The following is a 25,007-nucleotide window of genomic DNA, read 5'->3' as shown; positions in this document are numbered from 1 at the left end:
ATAAAGCCAATAGAGTGGCAGGTCGCTCGGGATAGCGTCAAGACGTCACGTATCGAGCGTCATGTTAGAAAAGGAAGCGGATCCCTTGCGGCCAGCGTTAGAAAGACTGGATGGACCGCGAGGAACGGGAGATATGGCGTGTCTAGACGGATAAACAACTAAGTCTCTACCCTTCTCAAAGGTAGAGACCTCAGGTACCCTGACAGTACCCCCCCTCTCAGATACGCCCACCGGGCGGAAGGAACCAGGACGAGATGGGAAGCGGGAGTGAAACGCCCTGCGGAGGCGAGGAGCATGGACGTCCTCCTGAGGTACCCAACTCCTCTCCTCAGGACCATATCCCTTCCAGTTGACCAGATACTGTAATTTTCCCCGGGACAATCGGGAATTGATAATGGAGTTGACCTCGTACTCCTCCTGACCGTCCACCTGAACAGAACGAGGTGAGGAAACCGCAGAGGAGAATCTGTTGCAAATCAGTGGTTTCAGCAACGACACATGAAAGGAGTTGGGAATGCGTAAGGCCGACGGCAGAGCTAGGCGATACGCAACTGGGTTGATACGAGACAAAACCCTGTAAGGACCTATGTACCGAGGCGCAAATTTCATAGAGGGAACTTTTAAACGAATGTTCTTAGTACTCAGCCATACTCTATCCCCAGGGACAAAAACTGGAGCCGCCCTTCTGTGTTTATCAGCGTGTTTTTTGAACAACATAGAATTATGCAGGAGAATCTGACGAGTCTGATCCCACAACTTCTTCAGATTGGCGACATGATCATCAACCGACGGTACTCCTTGGGAAGAAGAGACCGAAGGAAAAATGGAGGGATGAAAGCCATAATTCATGAAGAAGGGGCTGGAACGAGTAGAATCACAAACGAGATTATTGTGTGCGAACTCTGCCCAAGGAATCAAACCGACCCAATCATCCTGGTGTTCGGAAACAAAGCAGCGCAGATATTGTTCAATCTTTTGATTAGTACGCTCAGCGGCTCCGTTAGACTGAGGGTGATATGCAGAGGAAAAGTTCAATTTGATGCCTAATTGAGAACAAAAGGATCTCCAGAATCGTGAGACAAATTGAGAGCCTCTATCAGAAACGATTTCAGAAGGTATCCCATGTAAGCGAAAAACTTCTCTCGCAAAAATCTCCGCCAATTCAGGAGATGAGGGGAGTTTAGGCAACGGTACAAAATGAGCCATCTTAGTGAATCTATCCACCACCGTGAGAATAACAGTCTGTCTCTTGGAGGCAGGTAAATCCACAATAAAGTCCATGGCCAAACAGGACCATGGTTTCTCAGGAATGTCCAAGGGGAGCAACAAACCACAGGGAGATGCGTGAGGCTGTTTAGTCCTGGTACAAGTCTCGCAAGCCCCGACGAACTCCTTAATATCCTTTCGTAAGGAAGGGCACCAGAAATCCTTGGAGATCAGGGAATAAGTCTTGCGAATGCCAGGATGACCAGCCACCTTGCTTTCGTGGAAACACTGTAAGAGCTCCAGTTGGAGTTCAGGAGGAACAAATTTTCTTCCCTCAGGAGTCTGTCCAGGTGCTAGATGTTGTAAGTTCAAGATCTGGGCAAGCAACGGGGAATGGATTTTGAGACTTGTGTTAGCAATAATGTTGCATTGGGGTACAATAGAGGACAGAACCGGTTCAGAAGAAGCCAATGGTTCATATTGGCGAGATAGAGCATCGGCTTTAGAATTCTTTGAACCAGGCCTATAAGTAAGAACGTAGTTGAAATGGGTGAGGAATAACGACCAACGAGCTTGCCTGGAAGACAATCGCTTGGCCTCTCCAATATAGGACAAGTTCTTGTGATCCGTTAAAATAGTAACAGGATGTAATGTCCCTTCCAATAAATGTCTCCATTCTTTTAAAGCTTTGATAACAGCTAGTAGTTCTCTGTCCCCAATGTCATATCTGCTCTCTGCACCAGACAATTTTTTAGAAAAAAATCCACATGGATGTAATGGTTTATCCACACCTAGCCTTTGGGATAGGATAGCACCTACGCCAGTCTCTGAGGCGTCTACCTCAAGTAGGAAAGGAAGAGTGGTATTAGGGTGAACCAAAATTGGGGCGGAAGCAAAACGCTCCTTGAGAGTTTTAAAAGCAAGGAGAGCTTCCGTAGACCAATTCTTAGTATCAACCCCCTGTTTGGTCATATTGGTGATGGGCGCAATGATAGAAGAATAACCCTTAATAAAGCGCCTATAGTAATTGGAGAACCCAATAAATCTCTGAACGGCCTTGAGACCCTTGGGTAGAGGCCAATCCAGAATGGACTGGAGCTTATCCGGGTCCATCTTAAATCCCTCCCCAGAGATCACATAACCGAGGAAATTTACTTGGGATTGATCGAAACTACATTTCTCCAATTTGCAGTACAGCCCATGTTGAAGAAGTTTGTGCAAAACCCTTCTGACCTGATCGTGGTGAGTCTCAATCTCTCTAGAATGTATGAGTATATCGTCCAGGTATACAATAACACACTCCTGCTGAAATTCCCTAAGAACCTCATTTATCAGATCCTGGAATACAGCCGGTGCATTACATAACCCAAAAGGCATTACAGTATATTCATAATGACCGTAACGAGTATTGAACGCCGTCATCCACTCGTGTCCCTGCTGGACTCTTGCCAAGTTGTACGCCCCTCTGAGGTCTAACTTAGTGAAAATGTTAGAACCCTTTAAACGATCAAAGAGTTCAGTAATCAAAGGAATGGGATAAGCATTCCTAATGGTTATCTTGTTCAAACCTCGATAATCAATACAAGGCCTAAGAGAACCATCCTTCTTTTTAACAAAAAAAAATCCAGCCCCGGCAGGGGAGGAGGATCTCCTAATGAATCCCTTGTCTAAATTCTCGTGAATATACTCCTCTAGAACTGAATTCTCCTTAGTAGATAACGGGTATACATGACCCCTGGGAGGCATGGTACCAGGGAGTAGGTTAATCTTGCAATCAAAGGATCTGTGTGGAGGTAAGGTATCGGCTCTCTTTTTATCAAATACTGCCTTTAAATCCAGGTACTGAGGCGGTATTTGTATCTCTGTAGGATTAGAGGAGCTAGCCGACGTGTTTGCCAGGCAAAGAGGCGAGACCCTCCGCAAACACTTCTCTTGGCAATTCTGACCCCATGAAACTATCTCCCCTAATTCCCAATTAATGATAGGGTTATGTCTCTTTAACCAGGAGTACCCCAGGACTATGGGAATAGAAGGAGAGGAAATGATCAACAGGGATAGATCTTCCTCATGCAAAATGCCAACAGTTAAATTCACAGGTATGGTCTCACGGAAAATAACAGGCTCAAGTAACGGTCTACCATCTATGGCCTCAACGGCCAGGGGTGTCTCCCTTAACTGGGATGGGATAGTATGCTTGTTAACAAAAACTTGATCGATAAAGCTCTCAGCGGCTCCAGAATCGATCAAAGCCATGGTTTTTACTACTCCCTTCTCCCAAGTCAAAGAAACGGGTAACAGAAGCCTGTGATCTTTATAATTGTGAACAGAGGACAAAATAGATACACCCAAGGCCTGTCCTCTAGAGAAACTTAGGTGCGAGCGTTTCCCGAACGATTGGGACAATTTAGGCGTAAATGACCTCTGACTCCACAGTACATACATAAACCCTCCCTTCTCCTGTACTGTCTCTCCTCCTCTGTGAGGTGAGTATTACCTATCTGCATAGGCTCAGGGAAACGTGAGGTTTCGATCTCAGAATTTCGAAATGCAGGAGCTAGTTTAAAGGAGGGTCTACGAGTACTATCTCGAGTGTTCTGTCTCTCTCTTAAGCGTTCATCAATGCGAGAGATAAAAGAAATTAAATCCTCCAAACTCTCAGGGAGCTCTCTAGTAGCGACCTCGTCAAGGATTACATCTGATAGCCCATTTAAAAATACATCTATATAAGCCTGTTCGTTCCACTTAACTTCTGCCGCCAAGGATCTGAACTCTAGTGCATAATCCACAAGTGTTCGATTCTCCTGTCTAAGGCGCAACAGTAATCTGGCTGCATTGACCTTCCTACCAGGGGGGTCAAAAGTTTTCTTAAAAGCAGCTACAAAGGCATTATAGTTATAGACTAACGGGTTATCATTCTCCCATAAAGGATTAGCCCATCTCAGAGCCTTCTCAATGAGTAACGTAACAATGAATCCAATCTTCGCTCTATCTGTAGGATAGGAGCGGGGTTGTAATTCGAAATGGATGCTGATCTGGTTCAAAAAACCACGACACTTCTCAGGAGAACCGCCATAACGTACTGGTGGAGTAATACGAGAAGAAGCACCTACAGTAGCCACTTCTAGACCTGAACTTACAGGAGAGATCGAAGGAGTACGTGTCTCCTCTGGTGGGTTACTAGCACGAGACAAAAGCGCCTGTAGTGCTAGGGCCATCTGATCCATCCTGTGTTCCATGGCGTCAAACCTGGGGTCGGAAGAACCAAGCTGACTGTTAGTACCTGCAGGATCCATTGGCCCTGTCGTAATGTCAGGATCGGGACAGGGATCCAACACGCAGAGTACTAACAGTAGAAAGGTACGTATACCGGGCCTTAGAATGGCCGGACTAACGTACAGAGAATAGTCAGAGACAAGCCGAGGTCGAGGGAACGAGAAGACAGGTAAGCGAGAGACAAGCCGGGTCAGAGGGATAACAGAGATAAGCAGAATAGTACAACAAGCCGGGTCAGAACCAAAGAGAAAACTAGAATACAAGAGCACTGAGTGACTAGACAAGCTAGAACCACGACAGGGCAATGAGCTGACGAGTGAAGCAATCTTAAATACCCTGAGTCCGGAGAGTAGACACGCCTCAGCTGAGTGCTGATAGGATAAAGCCAATAGAGTGGCAGGTCGCTCGGGATAGCGTCAAGACGTCACGTATCGAGCGTCATGTTAGAAAAGGAAGCGGATCCCTTGCGGCCAGCGTTAGAAAGACTGGATGGACCGCGAGGAACGGGAGATATGGCGTGTCTAGACGGATAAACAACTAAGTCTCTACCCTTCTCAAAGGTAGAGACCTCAGGTACCCTGACAATCTCCTATCCAGCTACCTCCACGTAACTAGACATTTAACCTATATGTTACACTGCTAAACTCACTATAAAATGTATTGTCTGACAGGTATAATTATGTCCATTCATTTAATATGATGCCACCGAGTATATAATTACATTAAGCTACTGCCAAGACTATCACAAAGACAGTAATAACGAATGACTCATTATACTAACTATTCAACTGAGTACAATATAACACCCTTACACCAACTATACTAACTATTCAACTGAGTACAATATAAAACACCCTTACACCAACTATACTAACTATTCAACTGAGTACATTATAACACCCTTACACCAACTATACTAACTATTCAACTGAGTACATTATAACACCTGTACACCAAGTATACTAACTATCGAACTGAGTACATTATAACACCCTTACACCAACTATACTAACTATTCAACTGAGTACAATATAACACCCTTACACCAACTATACTAACTATTCAACTGAGTACATTATAACACCTGTACACCAACTATACTAACTATTCAACTGAGTACATTATAACACATGTACACCGACTATACTAACTATTCAACTGAGTACATTATAACACCCTTACAGCAACTATACTAACTATTCAACTGAGTACATTATAACACCTGTACACCAACTATACTAACTATTCAACTGAGTACAATATAACACCCTTACACCAACTATACTAACTATTCAACTGAGTACATTATAACACCCTTACAGCAACTATACTAACTATTCAACTGAGTACATTACAACACCCTTACACCAACTATACTAACTATTCAACTGAGTACAATATAACACCCTTACACCAACTATACTAACTATTCAACTGAGTACATTATAACACCTGTACACCAAGTATACTAACTATTCAACTGAGTACATTATAACACCCTTACACCAACTATACTAACTACTCAACTGAGTACAATATAACAACCTTACACCAACTATACTAACTATTCAACTGAGTACATTATAACACCCTTACACCAACTATACTAACTATTCAACTGAGTACATTATAACACCTGTACACCAACTATACTAACTATTCAACTGAGTACATTATAACACCCTTACACCAACTATACTAACTATTCAACTGAGTACATTATAACACCCTTACACCAACTATACTAACTATTCAACTGAGTACATTATAACACCTGTACACCAAGTATACTAACTATTCAACTGAGTACATTATAACACCCTTACACCAACTATACTAACTATTCAACTGAGTACATTATAACACTTGTACACCAACTATACTAACTATTCAACTGAGTACATTATAACACCTGTACACCAAGTATACTAGCTATTCAACTGAGTACATTATAAAACCCTTACACCAACTATACTAACTATTCAACTGAGTACATTATAACACCTGTACACCAAGTATACTAACTATTCAACTGAGTACATTATAACACCTGTACACCAAGTATACTAACTATTCAACTGAGTACATTATAAAACCCTTACACCAACTATACTAACTATTCAACTGAGTACATTATAACACCTGTACACCAACTATACTAACTATTCAACTGAGTACATTATAACACCTGTACACCAACTATACTAACTATTCAACTGAGTACATTATAACACCAAGTATACTAACTATTCAACTGAGTACATTATAAAACCCTTACACCAACTATACTAACTATTCAACTGAGTACATTATAACACCTGTACACCAAGTATACTAACTATCCAACTGAATACATTATAACACCTGTACACCAAGTATACTAACTATTCAACTGAGTACATTATAACACCCTTACACCAACTATACTAACTATTCAACTGAGTACATTATAACACCTGTACACCAACTATACTAACTATTCAACTGAGTACAATATAACACCCTTACACCAACTATACTAACTATTCAACTGAGTACATTATAACACCCTTACACCAAGTATACTAACTATTCAACTGAGTACAATATAACACCTGTACACCAAGTATACTAACTATTCAACTGAGTACATTATAACACCCTTACACCATCTATACTAACTATTCAACTGAGTACATTATAACACCCTTACACCAACTATACTAACTATTCAACTGAGTACATTATAACACATGTACACCAACTATACTAACTATTCAACTGAGTACATTATAACACCCTTACACCAACTATACTAACTATTCAACTGAGTACATTATAACACCTGTACACCAAGTATACTAACTATTCAACTGAGTACATTATAACACCTGTACACCAACTATACTAACTATTCAACTGAGTACATTATAACACCTGTACACCAACTATACTAACTATTCAACTGAGTACATTATAACACCCTTACACCAACTATACTAACTATTCAACTGAGTACATTATAACACATGTACACCAACTATACTAACTATTCAACTGAGTACATTATAACACCTGTACAGCAACTATACTAACTATTCAACTGAGTACATTATAACACCCTCACACCAACTATACTAACTATTCAACTGAGTACATTATAACACCCTTACACCAAGTATACTAACTATTCAACTGAGTACAATATAACACATGTACACCAAGTATACTAACTATTCAACTGAGTACAATATAACACCCTTACACCAACTATACTAACTATTCAACCGAGTACATTATAACACCTGTACACCAAGTATACTAACTATTCAACTGAGTACATTATAACACCCTTACACCAACTATACTAACTATTCAACTGAGTACATTATAACACCTGTACACCAACTATACTAACTATTCAACTGAGTACATTATAACACATGTACACCGACTATACTAACTATTCAACTGAGTACATTATAACACCCTTACAGCAACTATACTAACTATTCAACTGAGTACATTATAACACCTGTACACCAACTATACTAACTATTCAACTGAGTACAATATAACACCCTTACACCAACTATACTAACTATTCAACTGAGTACATTATAACACCCTTACAGCAACTATACTAACTATTCAACTGAGTACATTACAACACCCTTACACCAACTATACAAACTATTCAACTGAGTACATTATAACACCTGTACACCAACTATACTAACTATTCAACTGAGTACAATATAACACCCTTACACCAACTATACTAACTATTCAACTGAGTACATTATAACACCTGTACACCAAGTATACTAACTATTCAACTGAGTACATTATAACACCCTTACACCAACTATACTAACTACTCAACTGAGTACAATATAACAACCTTACACCAACTATACTAACTATTCAACTGAGTACATTATAACACCCTTACACCAACTATACTAACTATTCAACTGAGTACATTATAACACCTGTACACCAACTATACTAACTATTCAACTGAGTACATTATAACACCCTTACACCAACTATACTAACTATTCAACTGAGTACATTATAACACCCTTACACCAACTATACTAACTATTCAACTGAGTACATTATAACACCTGTACACCAAGTATACTAACTATTCAACTGAGTACATTATAACACCCTTACACCAACTATACTAACTATTCAACTGAGTACATTATAACACTTGTACACCAACTATACTAACTATTCAACTGAGTACATTATAACACCTGTACACCAAGTATACTAGCTATTCAACTGAGTACATTATAAAACCCTTACACCAACTATACTAACTATTCAACTGAGTACATTATAACACCTGTACACCAAGTATACTAACTATTCAACTGAGTACATTATAACACCTGTACACCAAGTATACTAACTATTCAACTGAGTACATTATAAAACCCTTACACCAACTATACTAACTATTCAACTGAGTACATTATAACACCTGTACACCAACTATACTAACTATTCAACTGAGTACATTATAACACCTGTACACCAACTATACTAACTATTCAACTGAGTACATTATAACACCCTTACACCAACTATACTAACTATTCAACTGAGTACATTATAACACATGTACACCAACTATACTAACTATTCAACTGAGTACATTATAACACCTGTACAGCAACTATACTAACTATTCAACTGAGTACATTATAACACCCTCACACCAACTATACTAACTATTCAACTGAGTACATTATAACACCCTTACACCAAGTATACTAACTATTCAACTGAGTACAATATAACACATGTACACCAAGTATACTAACTATTCAACTGAGTACAATATAACACCCTTACACCAACTATACTAACTATTCAACCGAGTACATTATAACACCTGTACACCAAGTATACTAACTATTCAACTGAGTACATTATAACACCCTTACACCAACTATACTAACTATTCAACTGAGTACATTATAACACCTGTACACCAACTATACTAACTATTCAACTGAGTACATTATAACACATGTACACCGACTATACTAACTATTCAACTGAGTACATTATAACACCCTTACAGCAACTATACTAACTATTCAACTGAGTACATTATAACACCTGTACACCAACTATACTAACTATTCAACTGAGTACAATATAACACCCTTACACCAACTATACTAACTATTCAACTGAGTACATTATAACACCCTTACAGCAACTATACTAACTATTCAACTGAGTACATTACAACACCCTTACACCAACTATACAAACTATTCAACTGAGTACATTATAACACCTGTACACCAACTATACTAACTATTCAACTGAGTACAATATAACACCCTTACACCAACTATACTAACTATTCAACTGAGTACATTATAACACCTGTACACCAAGTATACTAACTATTCAACTGAGTACATTATAACACCCTTACACCAACTATACTAACTACTCAACTGAGTACAATATAACAACCTTACACCAACTATACTAACTATTCAACTGAGTACATTATAACACCCTTACACCAACTATACTAACTATTCAACTGAGTACATTATAACACCTGTACACCAACTATACTAACTATTCAACTGAGTACATTATAACACCCTTACACCAACTATACTAACTATTCAACTGAGTACATTATAACACCCTTACACCAACTATACTAACTATTCAACTGAGTACATTATAACACCTGTACACCAAGTATACTAACTATTCAACTGAGTACATTATAACACCCTTACACCAACTATACTAACTATTCAACTGAGTACATTATAACACTTGTACACCAACTATACTAACTATTCAACTGAGTACATTATAACACCTGTACACCAAGTATACTAGCTATTCAACTGAGTACATTATAAAACCCTTACACCAACTATACTAACTATTCAACTGAGTACATTATAACACCTGTACACCAAGTATACTAACTATTCAACTGAGTACATTATAACACCTGTACACCAAGTATACTAACTATTCAACTGAGTACATTATAAAACCCTTACACCAACTATACTAACTATTCAACTGAGTACATTATAACACCTGTACACCAACTATACTAACTATTCAACTGAGTACATTATAACACCTGTACACCAACTATACTAACTATTCAACTGAGGACATTATAACACCAAGTATACTAACTATTCAACTGAGTACATTATAAAACCCTTACACCAACTATACTAACTATTCAACTGAGTACATTATAACACCTGTACACCAAGTATACTAACTATCCAACTGAATACATTATAACACCTGTACACCAAGTATACTAACTATTCAACTGAGTACATTATAACACCCTTACACCAACTATACTAACTATTCAACTGAGTACATTATAACACCTGTACACCAACTATACTAACTATTCAACTGAGTACAATATAACACCCTTACACCAACTATACTAACTATTCAACTGAGTACATTATAACACCCTTACACCAAGTATACTAACTATTCAACTGAGTACAATATAACACCTGTACACCAAGTATACTAACTATTCAACTGAGTACATTATAACACCCTTACACCATCTATACTAACTATTCAACTGAGTACATTATAACACCCTTACACCAACTATACTAACTATTCAACTGAGTACATTATAACACATGTACACCAACTATACTAACTATTCAACTGAGTACATTATAACACCCTTACACCAACTATACTAACTATTCAACTGAGTACATTATAACACCTGTACACCAAGTATACTAACTATTCAACTGAGTACATTATAACACCTGTACACCAACTATACTAACTATTCAACTGAGTACATTATAACACCTGTACACCAACTATACTAACTATTCAACTGAGTACATTATAACACCCTTACACCAACTATACTAACTATTCAACTGAGTACATTATAACACATGTACACCAACTATACTAACTATTCAACTGAGTACATTATAACACCTGTACAGCAACTATACTAACTATTCAACTGAGTACATTATAACACCCTCACACCAACTATACTAACTATTCAACTGAGTACATTATAACACCCTTACACCAAGTATACTAACTATTCAACTGAGTACAATATAACACATGTACACCAAGTATACTAACTATTCAACTGAGTACAATATAACACCCTTACACCAACTATACTAACTATTCAACCGAGTACATTATAACACCTGTACACCAAGTATACTAACTATTCAACTGAGTACATTATAACACCCTTACACCAACTATACTAACTATTCAACTGAGTACATTATAACACCCTTACACCAACTATACTAACTATTCAACTGAGTACATTATAACACCTGTACACCAACTATACTAACTATTCAACTGAGTACATTATAACACCTGTACACCAAGTATACTAACTATTCAACTGAGTACATTATAACACCCTTACACCAACTATACTAACTATTCAACTGAGTACATTATAACACATGTACACCAACTATACTAACTATTCAACTGAGTACATTATAACACCCTTACACCAACTATACTAACTATTCAACTGAGTACATTATAACACCCTTACACCAACTATACTAACTATTCAACTGAGTACATTATAGCACCCTTACACCAACTATACTAACTATTCAACTGAGTACATTATAACACCTGTACACCAACTATACTAACTATTCAACTGAGTACATTATAACACCCTTACACCAACTATACTAACTATTCAACTGAGTACATTATAACACATGTACACCAACTATACTAACTATTCAACTGAGTACATTATAACACCTGTACACCAAGTATACTAACTGTTCAACTGAGTACATTATAACACCCTTACACCAACTATACTAACTGTTCAACTGAGTACATTATAACACCCTTACACCAACTATACTAACTATTCAACTGAGTACATTATAACACCCTTACACCAACTATACTAACTATTCAACTGAGTACATTATAACACCTGTACACCAACTATACTAACTATTCAACTGAGTACATTATAACACCTGTACACCAACTATACTAACTATTCAACTGAGTACATTATAACACCCTTACACCAACTATACTAACTATTCAACTGAGTACATTATAACACCTGTACACCAAGTATACTAACTATTCAACTGAGTACATTATAACACCTGTACACCAACTATACTAACTATCGAACTGAGTACATTATAACACCTGTACACCAACTATACTAACTATTCAACTGAGTACATTATAACACCCTTACACCAACTATACTAACTATTCAACTGAGTACATTATAACACCCTTACACCAACTATACTAACTATTCAACTGAGTACATTATAACACCCTTACACCAACTATACTAACTATTCAACTGAGTACATTATAACACCTGTACACCAACTATACTAACTATTCAACTGAGTACATTATAACACCTGTACACCAAGTATACTAACTATTCAACTGAGTACATTATAACACCTGTACACCAACTATTCTAACTATTCAACTGAGTACATTATAACACCTGTACACCAACTATACTAACTATGCAACTGAGTACATTATAATACCTGTAAACCAACTATACTAACTATTCAACTCAGTACATTATAACCTTGTACACCAACTATACTAACTATTCAACTGAGTATAATATAACCCATTCGTATGAGCTCTCCCGAACGGGGAGCAGGTAAAATATACACAGATTCACAAATACATGAGGGAAACACAGGCAATCTCATAAAGACAATTCACGGACGGGCAACGGTCCCGTCACAGTCACCATACTGCATTAACTTGATTCATCCATTTTCTTAACTTATTATATGATAAGACTGCAGCCAAGTCTATTGCAAAGACAATAATGACTGACTACATCAACTAACACCTTGTATCGATTGGCCTGGCTGCTTCCGTAATGACTGATGGCCTCAGCTGGTCAATACACTTCACTGTCCAAACACTCAGAGCAAATGAAATTCATTGGGTGAATGAATGAATTTCTTTTATATATATAGTATTTGTGACGAAACCAATCTCGCCACATTGTATTGGAGGAGCCTGGTTGCCTGCCTGCTGCCTTTGGACTATGGCCCTGGGAGATTGGGCCCTTTACAAACAGTATTCGGCCCTAACAGAGTGTATGTCACTCATTCTGGCCCTTTAAATACAGTGGGGCCATTCGGTGCTTGCCCTGTGTGAGCAGTGATACTCCCCAGATGGCTATGCCATGGAGCCTATTCATATAATGAAAGACTGTAGCGGAACGCAGTAAGCCTGTCCTGCAAAATGCCTGTGTGACTATATTCGTTATAATTTTGCCTGTGTTGAATTGCTATTCGTCTATTTAAAATGTGAATTGTATGTTATTCGGTAGTTTCCATCCGTACTATATGCTTATGGAAACTACCGAATGGAGGGACCACCCCGGAGAGAAGTGTGCCAGCAATTAAGGTTCACATTCTTTCCAAACCGCAAGTTAACCGGCTCATTAACATTGTGTCTGGGTGGCCGCCATTCGGCATGCGTACACGTGGCGGCGGCCATCTTACGCATGAAAATCTCAGCGGTGTTTGGTCGTCGAGTGTCTGGAACTCAAATCGGACACTCAAACAACCAAACACCGCTGAGACCTCCAGAGCTCCGTAACTACCGAACGGAGAGACCTAACGAATCCCCGTTCGGTAGTAACAAAGTACCGAATGAGGGAATCACTATCTAGGTGAATTAAAGTATGGATGGCAATTATAAATGTCTGTTTTAACTGCCGAACGGAGACCGACCGCAGGGCCCATTCTCATGGAACCCTTTTCGGATACCAACTCGTGTGCGGTCGGTCAAACTTCACCTTCCTGTAACTACCGAACCACTGATCCGATCTGGGTGAATTTTGGATATTATATTCACCCAGATCAGGGCTACCTAGCGGTACCCTAATATTAAAGATATGTGATGGTTTAGGGGTACATCCAAGTTTGGGGTAAAGTACTGTACAAGTTAAGGGGATTATGACTCACTCTGAGGGGAGGAGATGTGTGGGAGGTAACAAGCACTGTATTGGCTACTGTCATAATTACTGTAGTTCCCTCCCTTGCATGGGAGCAGGCTTTATAAGAAACCTTGGAATAAACGATTGTGAGTTCTACTCCTGAAACTGTGTGTCGTCCAGTTATTGGGAGTGCTGTGGGGATATTGCTGTACCTTTTTACCTGCTGGAAACTCTGCTGTGGATTTACTAATGACTTGTTCCTGAGCCTTCCTTGGATCTAAAGTGGAGAATAGCTGTGAGAAATCAGCTCTCCGCTACAAAGACTATGGGAAAGACTTTGGCTCCATGGCAATTAAACTGTATTTGTGTGGTCTGCGTGCCATTCACCTAATAATGTGCACGCAGACCTGAGCTATCTGGGGATATGTTAAATGTCTGTGTTTAATGTATAAAATGTGACTTCATGTATTTTAAAGAGTTTTATGTTGTTTTACAACCATGTGGTTAATGGAGTCTGCCTCTAGTCCTGGATAATTAGATTCCTTCTCCAATTATCTCCAGGGCAGAAGGGAGGAAGCCAGGATGCATTGTGGGGATGTTTTACTTTTACTGTTTGAGCCAGGGGGAATAAAAGATACTTTTACTAACTTTTGAACCCCTGGTCTGATTCATGCCATTTTTTAATATGTTGTTCCCCTGAATGGATTGATTGAGGATATGTATTTTTATGTGAATGTGATGTATGGTTTTAAAGTTATGAAAGTTGTGTAAAAGTATATTTTGAACTGTATGCATAATGGGATTATGTGTCACACTAAGGGGAGGGGATGTGTGGGATGTAACATCTATGTCATTGGTTATTTTATGCCTCCCCCTGGGTGTGGCCTGTATGTGTACTCATGTAATAAAAACCAGGCTGGGTGCCCCAGCACCTCAGACCACTGCTTGACCCTCAACACGGAGCCTTGTCTCGTTCTTGGGGGGATTCACTGTATTCTGTTGGAGATTGATTGCTAAGGAGTGTAAGCTGATGTCTGCTTTTCCTATTCATCTGCTAGCAGCTATTTGTGAGGTTCCAGCTGGAGTGCTACCTTATTCACCTATATCCAGTTCGTGAGTTTTGGTGCTTTTACAGTAGCTGTGCCTTTTTGGGAAAAGGGGATTATCGCCTAAACGGATTTTTCCCCTTTTATGCTGAAACGGTCCGTAACAGTATTATTAAAAAATGATCATTTTTGCACACTAAATGGTCGTAGAACTTTTAGACTTTGGAGTAGTCACGCAAAAATAAATAAATAATAAACTCAGGAGCTGAATTCAGTTTCATGTGGACCAAATTGAAGCCAAATACTTGCTTGTGATTTAATTCCAAGACTAACCCGTAATAATGAAATAAATAGACAGAGGGCACTATAGGCACAGCAACTGCGTCATCTCATTGAAGTGGTTATAGTGTCTGATGTCCTCTGGAGCGTCCTTCAATTCAATGTTACATCTTTTTTTAACCTTTTAATGCTAGACGAGAGAGTAGTCCATCCCCTCTGTGCTGCTTGGGGAAATGACAAAGCATTAGGCTAAGCAGCAATGGTCAGTTGTGATTACCTGAGAGTGTCAGCTGAGGCCTATCACAGCACCCACTGCCTTAGCCACGTCTCCAGCGGGGATCGAAATTTGGGAAGCCAGGAATATCATTCCATGTATCATTCAAAAAAAAAAAAAAAACACACTAAGTCTTCATTTAATACTATTCTACCAATCTTCTTCCCTAATACTATCCTTACATAGTGTCACTTTACCCCACTCCCTCTAGCATGTAAGCTCATTGAGCAGGGCCCTCAACCCCTCTGTTTTCTGTGTGTCAAACTTGTCTGCTTACAATTACATGTTTGTTAGTCCACTCACTGTAAAGCGCTGCGGAATTTGTTGGCGCTATATAAATATAATAATAATAAAAATCTTAAACTGCTTGACAATGGTTTAACACTGAATGGAGGGTTTAGAGCCAGCGGACTCCAGACACAATAAAAATCCAATGAGATGAAATGATTATAGTGCCCTCTTTTGCTGCTAGTGAGCACAATCTTTGTAAATAAACAAATAAATAAGTGCGATGCAAGAGCTCCCCAAAAAATGATGGGTCAGGACTAACCCCAGCCTCACTCTATGCATGGGAAGTGAGCGATTTAAAAACATAATCTCAACATCACTTTTACTGAATGGCCAACACAAGAAGAGGAATCACGGAATTAGCAGAAATATGGGATTCTGTGACATAAAATCCTCTCACTCATAGACAGACACGCATAAAATGTCAGTATGGGAACAAGTTGATAGGTAGACAGACAGATAGACAGATAGATCACTCAATTCTATTTCGGCTTCAAAGTTTATAACATTCATAAAATAATCTGCCTTATTTATTATTATTATTATTATTATGATGTTATTATTTATATAGTGCCAACAAATTCCGCAGCGCTTCACAATGGGTGGACGAACAGACATGTAGTTGTAACCAGACAAGTTGGACACACAGGAACAGAGGGGTTGAGGGCCCTGCTCAATGAGCTTACATGCTACAGGGAGTGGGATAAAGTGACACAAAAGGTAAGGATAGTATTAGACTAGTGACAGTTAAATTGATACGGTTTTATGAAAAAGTGGGGTTTTACTGATTTTTTGAAGGAGTGGAGACTGGGTGAGCATCTAACAGAGGAGGGAAGAGAGTTCCACAGGAACGGTGCAGCCCTCGAGAAATCTTGAAGGCGAGCATCAGAGGTAGGAGTACGGACAGAAGATAGACGTAAGTCTTCAGCAGAGCGTAAGGGCCTAGACGGGACATACTTGAGTATTAGTGAGGATAGATAGGTGGGAGCAGCATTATGTAGAGATTTGAAAGCTATTTGTAAAATATCATGATACATTGCACAAAGCTGATTCCGAATCAATGTAGAATTGAAGTTGGATATCTGAGACTGCTAACTTGGGATGGACACACTCAGAGAGACCCTCGTGACTTCCTGTAATACAAGGTTTTATTAGGGCTCTGCAATGAGACATCAGTTACAGAGGAGGGTACCAACCTGGAAGTCTGGAACACGTCCAATATAAATAGAGCAGATTGGCAGTGATCCCCTGAACATGCATAGTTTATAAGAATGCTGCTGGGGCCAAGTCGTACAATATAGAGATTGTAGCACATTCTGAACCAGATTTACACTTTATATATATGTTTATATAAACAACCACTTCAGGTAAAGGAATGGATTGAATGATGATATTTTGTCACAAAATCTCCATTATTTTACTCAAGACAGGCATTCTTATACACTTTATTAGCAATTGCTTGTTTGGCATTAAAAGTGCTGTATTTGCCATATTGTTGAACCTGGTCCTAGCAGCGCCATCATAACGTATGTATTGACAGCTATGGGCTGCCATAGATAATAAGGTATCTGTTATTCTAGAACGATGTCTGGAAGTGGAAAGATTGCGATGTCTGCACATCACTGTGTTGGTATCGAGGGGCATTTACTAAATGCACAATATCTCTATCTGTTTTTTGTGAGGTATTTTGGACATTCCTAAACGAAATGTTATCCTTTAGATTAACTTGAAGTGACACAGCTAATGTATTTTTGGACCTCAGATGAGAGCACGCTGTATCTTGGCCAACAGACATGTCATTCGTCAAAGCTTTGTCATGATGTTAAGAGCTGACCGAGTTTTTTTGGCCTTAGCCACCGTGCAAGCTTAGACTTTGTCTAGAAGATCCACAGTGCCAAGTTAAGAAAGATGTCATGAAACTGGAAAGAATATAAATAAGGGTTTACAATATGAATAAATGAACTCAATTATGGAGTGATTTGCCCTAACTGAGTTTATTAAAAGACATACTCTTTTAAGAAAATAAACAAACTTGGGCCAAGATTTACTATTTTTTGGCAAGCTTATATTAAAGTATCAAAAAATGTCAAATCCTTTTCAAAGATGTTTTCTAAATATATTAAATCATTTGAAAAGCTCATCCAAACGTATTAAATGGAGACTGTGACAGACCTCTCTGTCCCAGGATTTTATATTTCCCATTATATGTTCGTTGGTTTGTTTGGTGAATTTAACTTCCCCCCTATGAATAGTATGATTTTGTTTTAAGAACCGTACTAATTACCAAACGACCGACCACCCTGCAATTGGAGTGTGCAGCCTATTAACCTCCCAGAAGCTGTGGTTAACCGCAGCTTAATTGACAAACGGCTGGGTGATCGCCGTTCGTATGAATGAACATGTGGCGGCGGCCATCTTAAACTGTCGAACAGCCAGCGGTGTTTTGTCGTCGAACGTATGAAACTGTTTTCGGACACTCGCTCACACGAACACTGCTGGGACTTCCAGACCTTCAGCAATCCGTGTCCTTTACATACGAATGCAGCAGCGTTTGGTACATTGAAGGACACGAACAAGAGATACTGGAGAATCAGATACACGAACAGTCATTTCGTTATTTTAATGTGTTTCCCTGCCCCTGAAATAGACCGGCCGACCCAGCTGAACTTATGGAACTATTCTGGGCTATTGCCTTGTGGGCGGCCGGGCAGAAATGTGACCTCCAGCTAACCTTTGAACCCCTGAACCGATTGCTGAGTTTTTGAGTATGTTGTTCCCCCAGATCGGGGCTATCAGGAAATGTATGTTTTGTGGGGGGTCTCTTGTGTTTTTGGGGTATTTCTAAAAATGTGTAAAATAATTGTATTTTTCGTTTGGAGATAATTGAGCTGATACAGCAATTAACTCAATTATCTCCTAAGCAGAGGGGAGGGATTGTGTACACTGTATGGGAGTGACTGAATGTAAAATACTGTTTTTATTGGCTTGTTGATCCTGGGTCCCTGTGCCCCACAAGGTCCACCTGGGTGGTAACCTTGTGGGGAAAACTGTATAAAAGGCCAGTGTGCCACATTAAACCTTGAGTTCCTGATTTACCCTAAATACAGAGCTTCGTCTCGTGCTTGTATGGAAAAGCTATAGCTGCTGCAATCCCTGCTCCTGGGATTGCTCTTTGGAATACTGTAATCACTAGCTCTTCTAAGAGCTGTTCCTGCTCTACTCTACAGCCTACCTCTCACAACAGGGGAGAAAGGACATCTCTTGATGGCAAAAAAAACCCCCTCACTCTATCGGGGTGCCGCCACAGAGATCTTAGTAAGAATACTGTGGATACCCCAGTGTTATATTCCTCATACCAAGCAGCACCAAAGAAGGAACAAAAAACAAAATATGCTTCAATTTATTAGACTGGCAATCTGCTCAAATTCACAGCATATATGTACACGTAAAAACAGAAAAAAGGATTGCAGTAGAACACTTGTTTGGCTTCATGTGTTTACGTTTTTACTATGAGAACTATCAGGGACACCTTAACTTTCCTTCCATTTCAATAAGGGAGCGGGTGATTTTGGCTGAGTTACAGTCCATCTATCTTCAGCTGTACTGGGCAGACTGTTGTAAGTAAGGTGCGTTTTGTTAAATAAGGCAGTTCTATAGCATGATCTCATCTCTAAACATTCTAAACAAATGACATGGGTGGCTCTAATATTAATTGGTGCCAAAGTCTTTAAGTGGGTATTTGGGTAAAGAGAATAACAATAGGAAGTAGAGACAGGCCATATATATCTATAGATATCTGTCATGGAACTGGACACTCCTGGGCTCAGAGGGTCTGCTGACGTAAAGGACAACTCTCAACAAATGTAACTTCTCTTTTACTTTCAAGTGTATCATATTCTATGAAACTTGAGGGTTTTTTACTTGGTGTATATTGATGTATATTTGAATTTTTATATTTCAATTATTTATTTTTTGCTTTTTGAGACAATTAGCTGTTTATCTGGCTGAGCGGCCATGTTGGGTCAGGCTGTACTGTTATCTGACCAACTGCTGCTCAGCCTAACTTGCTGCTGTGATTGCTCTGTGTGAACCTGCACCAACAGCAGGAGAGTTAGGTTGAGCAGCAGTTGGTCAGATAGCAGTAGAGCCTGACCCAACATGGCCGCTCAGCCAGATAAAAAGCAAAAGTTTCTAAGAAAAAAAATCAATATAAATCATTAAAGAATATTGCATATAATAGTAAAAGATCATTGTTACTAGTCATTTAAAATGAGAAAAAATTTTTTAGGAACAAAATAGGAAGAAAGACCTTAATAAATCAGCTATAAATTGTACAAATATTCTGCTAGACATTGTGCTGATGGAGTGCAATACTATGTATCATGCTTAACCCCTTAAGGACACATGACATGTGTGACATGTCATGATTCCCTTTTATTCCAGAAGTTTGGTCCTTAAGGGGTTAAAGTATCAACTAGTAGCCAACAAATACCCTAAATTGCCCAAATTACAAAGTTTGCCAGATGAATAACAATGCCACGAGAAAATTACAGAAATTTATAGATAAATGATGGTGTTGGTCTGGTGTTGGTTCTATGGATTAGTGGGCCCATAGTCACCCATGAACCTAGAGCTCTTTCTAAATTCGCTGATGGTGCCTACGAGGGCACCTACGCTACCAAGCTAAAAGCTAAAGCGAATAATTCAAAAGGACTAGCTAATTAAGTAATTCATAATTCTATGGCCGGGATCTGAGGGTCTCTGAGGCTAAAGTGTAGCATCAAGCTTACATCATACTAAGGCAGAATAGGATTAGATTTGAGCCCCGGCGTGCGTTCCTTCTAGAGCCAGCTGACCAGCGTAACGTGCGTCTGGGCTCAGTTCTAATCCTATTCGCCTTAGTATGATTTCAGTTGAATGCTACACTTTAGCCTCAGAGACCCTCGGCTTCCGAACATGAAGTTTGGATTTACTTAATTAGCTAGTCCTTTTTAATTATTCACTTTAACATAACTACTAGCTTGGTAGCTTAGGTGCCCTCGAAGGCAGGATCATGGAATTTTAGTCATTGTTTCAGGTTTACTGGTGAGGAGATGTCCACGTAGGCACAGAGTCAAGATTGATTATATGAGACCATAATGTTTTTCTGTAAATCTCTGATTCTGTAATTGTCTTGTGACATTGTTACTCTTCCGTCAATCTTTGTAACTTGGGCAGTTTAGGTTAATAGCTACTTTAAGGATGACACATAGTATTGCACTCTATCGGCACAATGTCTAGCATAATATTTGTACAATTTATAACTGCTCTTATAGGGTCTTTATTCCTATTTTGTCTTTAAAATTGATGTTTTCTCATTTTAAATGACTAATAAAAATAATATTTTTCTATTGTATGCGATGTGACGGTAGTGAACTGTATCACTGTCCAGTATTCCCTTTTTCCCAATAGCAGAATATCAACAATAATCCACAGGGTAAAATAATGCTGGTATCGCCAAAAAATCCACACGAGCCAAAGCTTAATGCTGGAACTGATTTACTGGAAGCAACAGGCATTCAATTTATACAATAGCAGACTCCTCCTCTGGGCCAGGCTAGATAATTGAGTTTCAGCAACATACTAAACTCAATTATCTGCTGGCCAGAAACATTACAATTTTCAAAAATTTTAGAAAAAATACTTTCTGCATAACATAGAAACATATAAACCACATCCCTGGGTAGCTGAGGATACTGGGAGTCACGTATCCAAATTGCACGAAAATCAGTTTGGTAGTTTCCGTGTCGCAACGTGTGGAAGTTTGACCGGCTCGCCATGTGGTGGTATCCGATTTAGAGTTCCATGAAATCAGTAGCAAGAGCTCCGTTTGTGCAGAATTACACAAAAACTACCATAGGTTGCAGCTGGTTACATGAGAGTGCTCCCCTCGTTCGGTAGATTAAAACTCCCGAACACCGGTTTGATACTATGGGTGGAAATAGGTCAGACGGGACTTCCATTATGACCGGGCGTTCGTGTGATTGCCATGCTGAAAACAGTTCCAGGCAATCCACGAGTAAGTCCCACTGGCCGCATTCGGGAGATTTAAGATGGCCGCCATCCTTTGTTCTCGCCACGTGTTCGTATGCCGAATGGCGGCCACCTAGGAGCACTCAATTAAGTTGCGGTTTTTCGTGTGGTTACTAAGTTCTGATTGCTACCCAGGGTGGTCTCCGTTCGGTAGAACGAATACATTTCCCGAACACATAATTAAAACGAATCGTTCCAAGGCAGTTAAAGAGCAGGGAGAGGACACAACCGAATTAACACAGGTAAATACAGTGAAATCCTTTACATGCGATATTCTACATCTGGGAAAAAAAATGTTCTTCTCTCCAAGTATTCCATGCTAAGGGTTAGCCCCCCTCCTTTTTTGCTGAGAACCTCTCACTTTTTGTAATTCATTAAATGCAATAAATGTTTAAAAAATGGACAGTGAAAATGTGATGGCAGTTGACCGTTAATGTAATTTCACGTATCTATATATGTATAGGCTGACGTGAGCCATCACTCAATTAGTCTTCTCAAGTGGTCATGTACCACATAGCCAAAAGGAACCTGTACAGGAATCGATTCTGTGACGGAACTTTCACAGGAGTAATCCCCACCAGGATAGATCACCAAAGTACCAAGAAGAACAGATAGACGCGTGGGATACATGGTTTAGACACTCGTAAACAAGCTATGAACGCGAGGGCACCCCACCTGTATGGACGGTTTTATTACTTACAGCTGCTGTCAACACATCCAACAATGGAGAGATCACTAGATGTGATACAATTTATGAATATATTTTCTTTTAATCAGAGTCTTTCTGTAGTTTAAACTCTTCGCAGCTAAACATATATCCAATCCAACAAAATCGATTACACTGTAATCACACAAATACTCAGCAAGCAAGGGGAAAATATAACACCTCTCCTTTACAAAGCAATGTAAATCCAATAAACACCAGACTTCATTAAACCCACTGCCGTGTTATCTGATCCAGCACTCCAAGAAAAAAGGCAGTACGCCGCCTCAAGGGACCGGCAAAGACTTTGTGTGAGAAAGTATCTGGAACATGGCTTCAGTATATCTGCACTGTCAACACTTTCTTTACACTATCAGCACATCTGTGGCTTTAACTACCTGAGCAAGTAGCACATCTATAGCTTTAAAGCAATACTCCAAACACAATAACCACTTCAGCCCTGGCACTGCCACCATTGTAAGTAGTCAAACCTTTTGTGAACACTTTGACTTCCTGGCTTCCACCAGTTGCAGCTCCACTCCTACAGGAGCTTCCACTAACTTTCCAGGGCAGGCTCACTGACTGCAAGCATCAGCTGCTTAGCAGGTTCTGTGGAGAGCAGTGCCAGGCAGACCCCAGATAAGGAGTTTCCATCTCATTAGAAGGGGAGAGCAGTGCCAGGCTGACCCCAGATAAGGCGTTTCCGTCTCTCCTTCGTTAGAAGAGGAGAGCAGTGAGAGGCCCACCCCAGATAAGGAGTTTCCATCTCCCCTTCGTTAGAAGAGGAGAGCAGTGCCAGGCCGACCCCAGATAAGGAGTTTCCGTCTCTCCTTCGTTAGAAGAGGAGAGCAGTGCCAGGCCGACCCCAGATAAGGAGTTTCCATCTCATTAGAAGGGGAGAGCAGTGCCAGGCTGACCCCAGATAAGGCGTTTCCGTCTCTCCTTCGTTAGAAGAGGAGAGCAGTGAGAGGCCCACCCCAGATAAGGAGTTTCCATCTCCCCTTCGTTAGAAGAGGAGAGCAGTGCCAGGCCGACCCCAGATAAGGAGTTTCCGTCTCTCCTTCGTTAGAAGAGGAGAGCAGTGCCAGGCCGACCCCAGATAAGGAGTTTCTGCCTCTCCGTCGTTAGAAGAGGAGAGCAGTGCCAGGCAGACCCCAGATAAGGAGTGTCCGTCTCTCCTTCATTAGAAGAGGAGAGCAGTGCCAGGCCGACCCCAGATAAGGAGTTTCCGTCTCTCCTTCGTTAGAATAGGAGAGCAGTGAGAGGCCGACCCCAGATAAGGAGTTTCTGTCTCTCCTTCGTTAGAAGAGGAGAGCAGTGAGAGGCCGACCCCAGATAAGGAGTTTCCGTCTCTCCTTCGTTAGAAGAGGAGAGCAGTGCCAGGCCGACCCCAGATAAGGAGTTTCCGTCTCTCCTTCGTTAGAAGAGGAGAGCAGTGCCAGGCCGACCCCAGATAAGGAGTTTCCGTCTCCCCTTCGTTAGAAGAGGAGAGCAGTGCCAGGCCGACCCCAGATAAGGAGTTTCCGTCTCCCCTTCGTTAGAAGAGGAGAGCAGTGCCAGGCCGACCCCAGATAAGGAGTTTCCATCTCCCCTTCGTTAGAAGAGGAGAGCAGTGCCAGGCTGACCCCAGATAAGGAGTTTCCGTCTCTCCTTCGTTAAAAGAGGAGGCTGTCCCCAGATAAGGAGTCAAACCATTCAAAAATAGTCTGACAAGTTGCAATGAGTTGGCACCAGGGCCCTCTTGGCATCATTACCACTATAGCGAGATAAAGTGGTTTTGGTGCTTAGAGTGTTCCTTTAACTATCTGCACTTTCAGCACATTTACCGCTTTA

The 25,007-nt window shown here is 40.0% G+C and overlaps 1 protein-coding gene across 8 annotated transcripts in view; it reads right to left on the bottom strand.

The window, feature by feature from the left end:
- Positions 1–25,007, bottom strand: part of STXBP5L (syntaxin binding protein 5L) — a 350,034-nt gene that overhangs the window by 254,106 nt on the left and 70,921 nt on the right. The gene's annotated exons all lie outside the window — the stretch shown is intronic.

This window comes from Pelobates fuscus, chromosome 1, assembly GCF_036172605.1.
Source record: "Pelobates fuscus isolate aPelFus1 chromosome 1, aPelFus1.pri, whole genome shotgun sequence".
Classification (NCBI taxonomy): Eukaryota; Metazoa; Chordata; class Amphibia; order Anura; family Pelobatidae; genus Pelobates; species Pelobates fuscus.
Note: the sequence above shows the minus strand (reverse complement) of the source record. Positions and strands in the feature narration are given on the sequence as shown.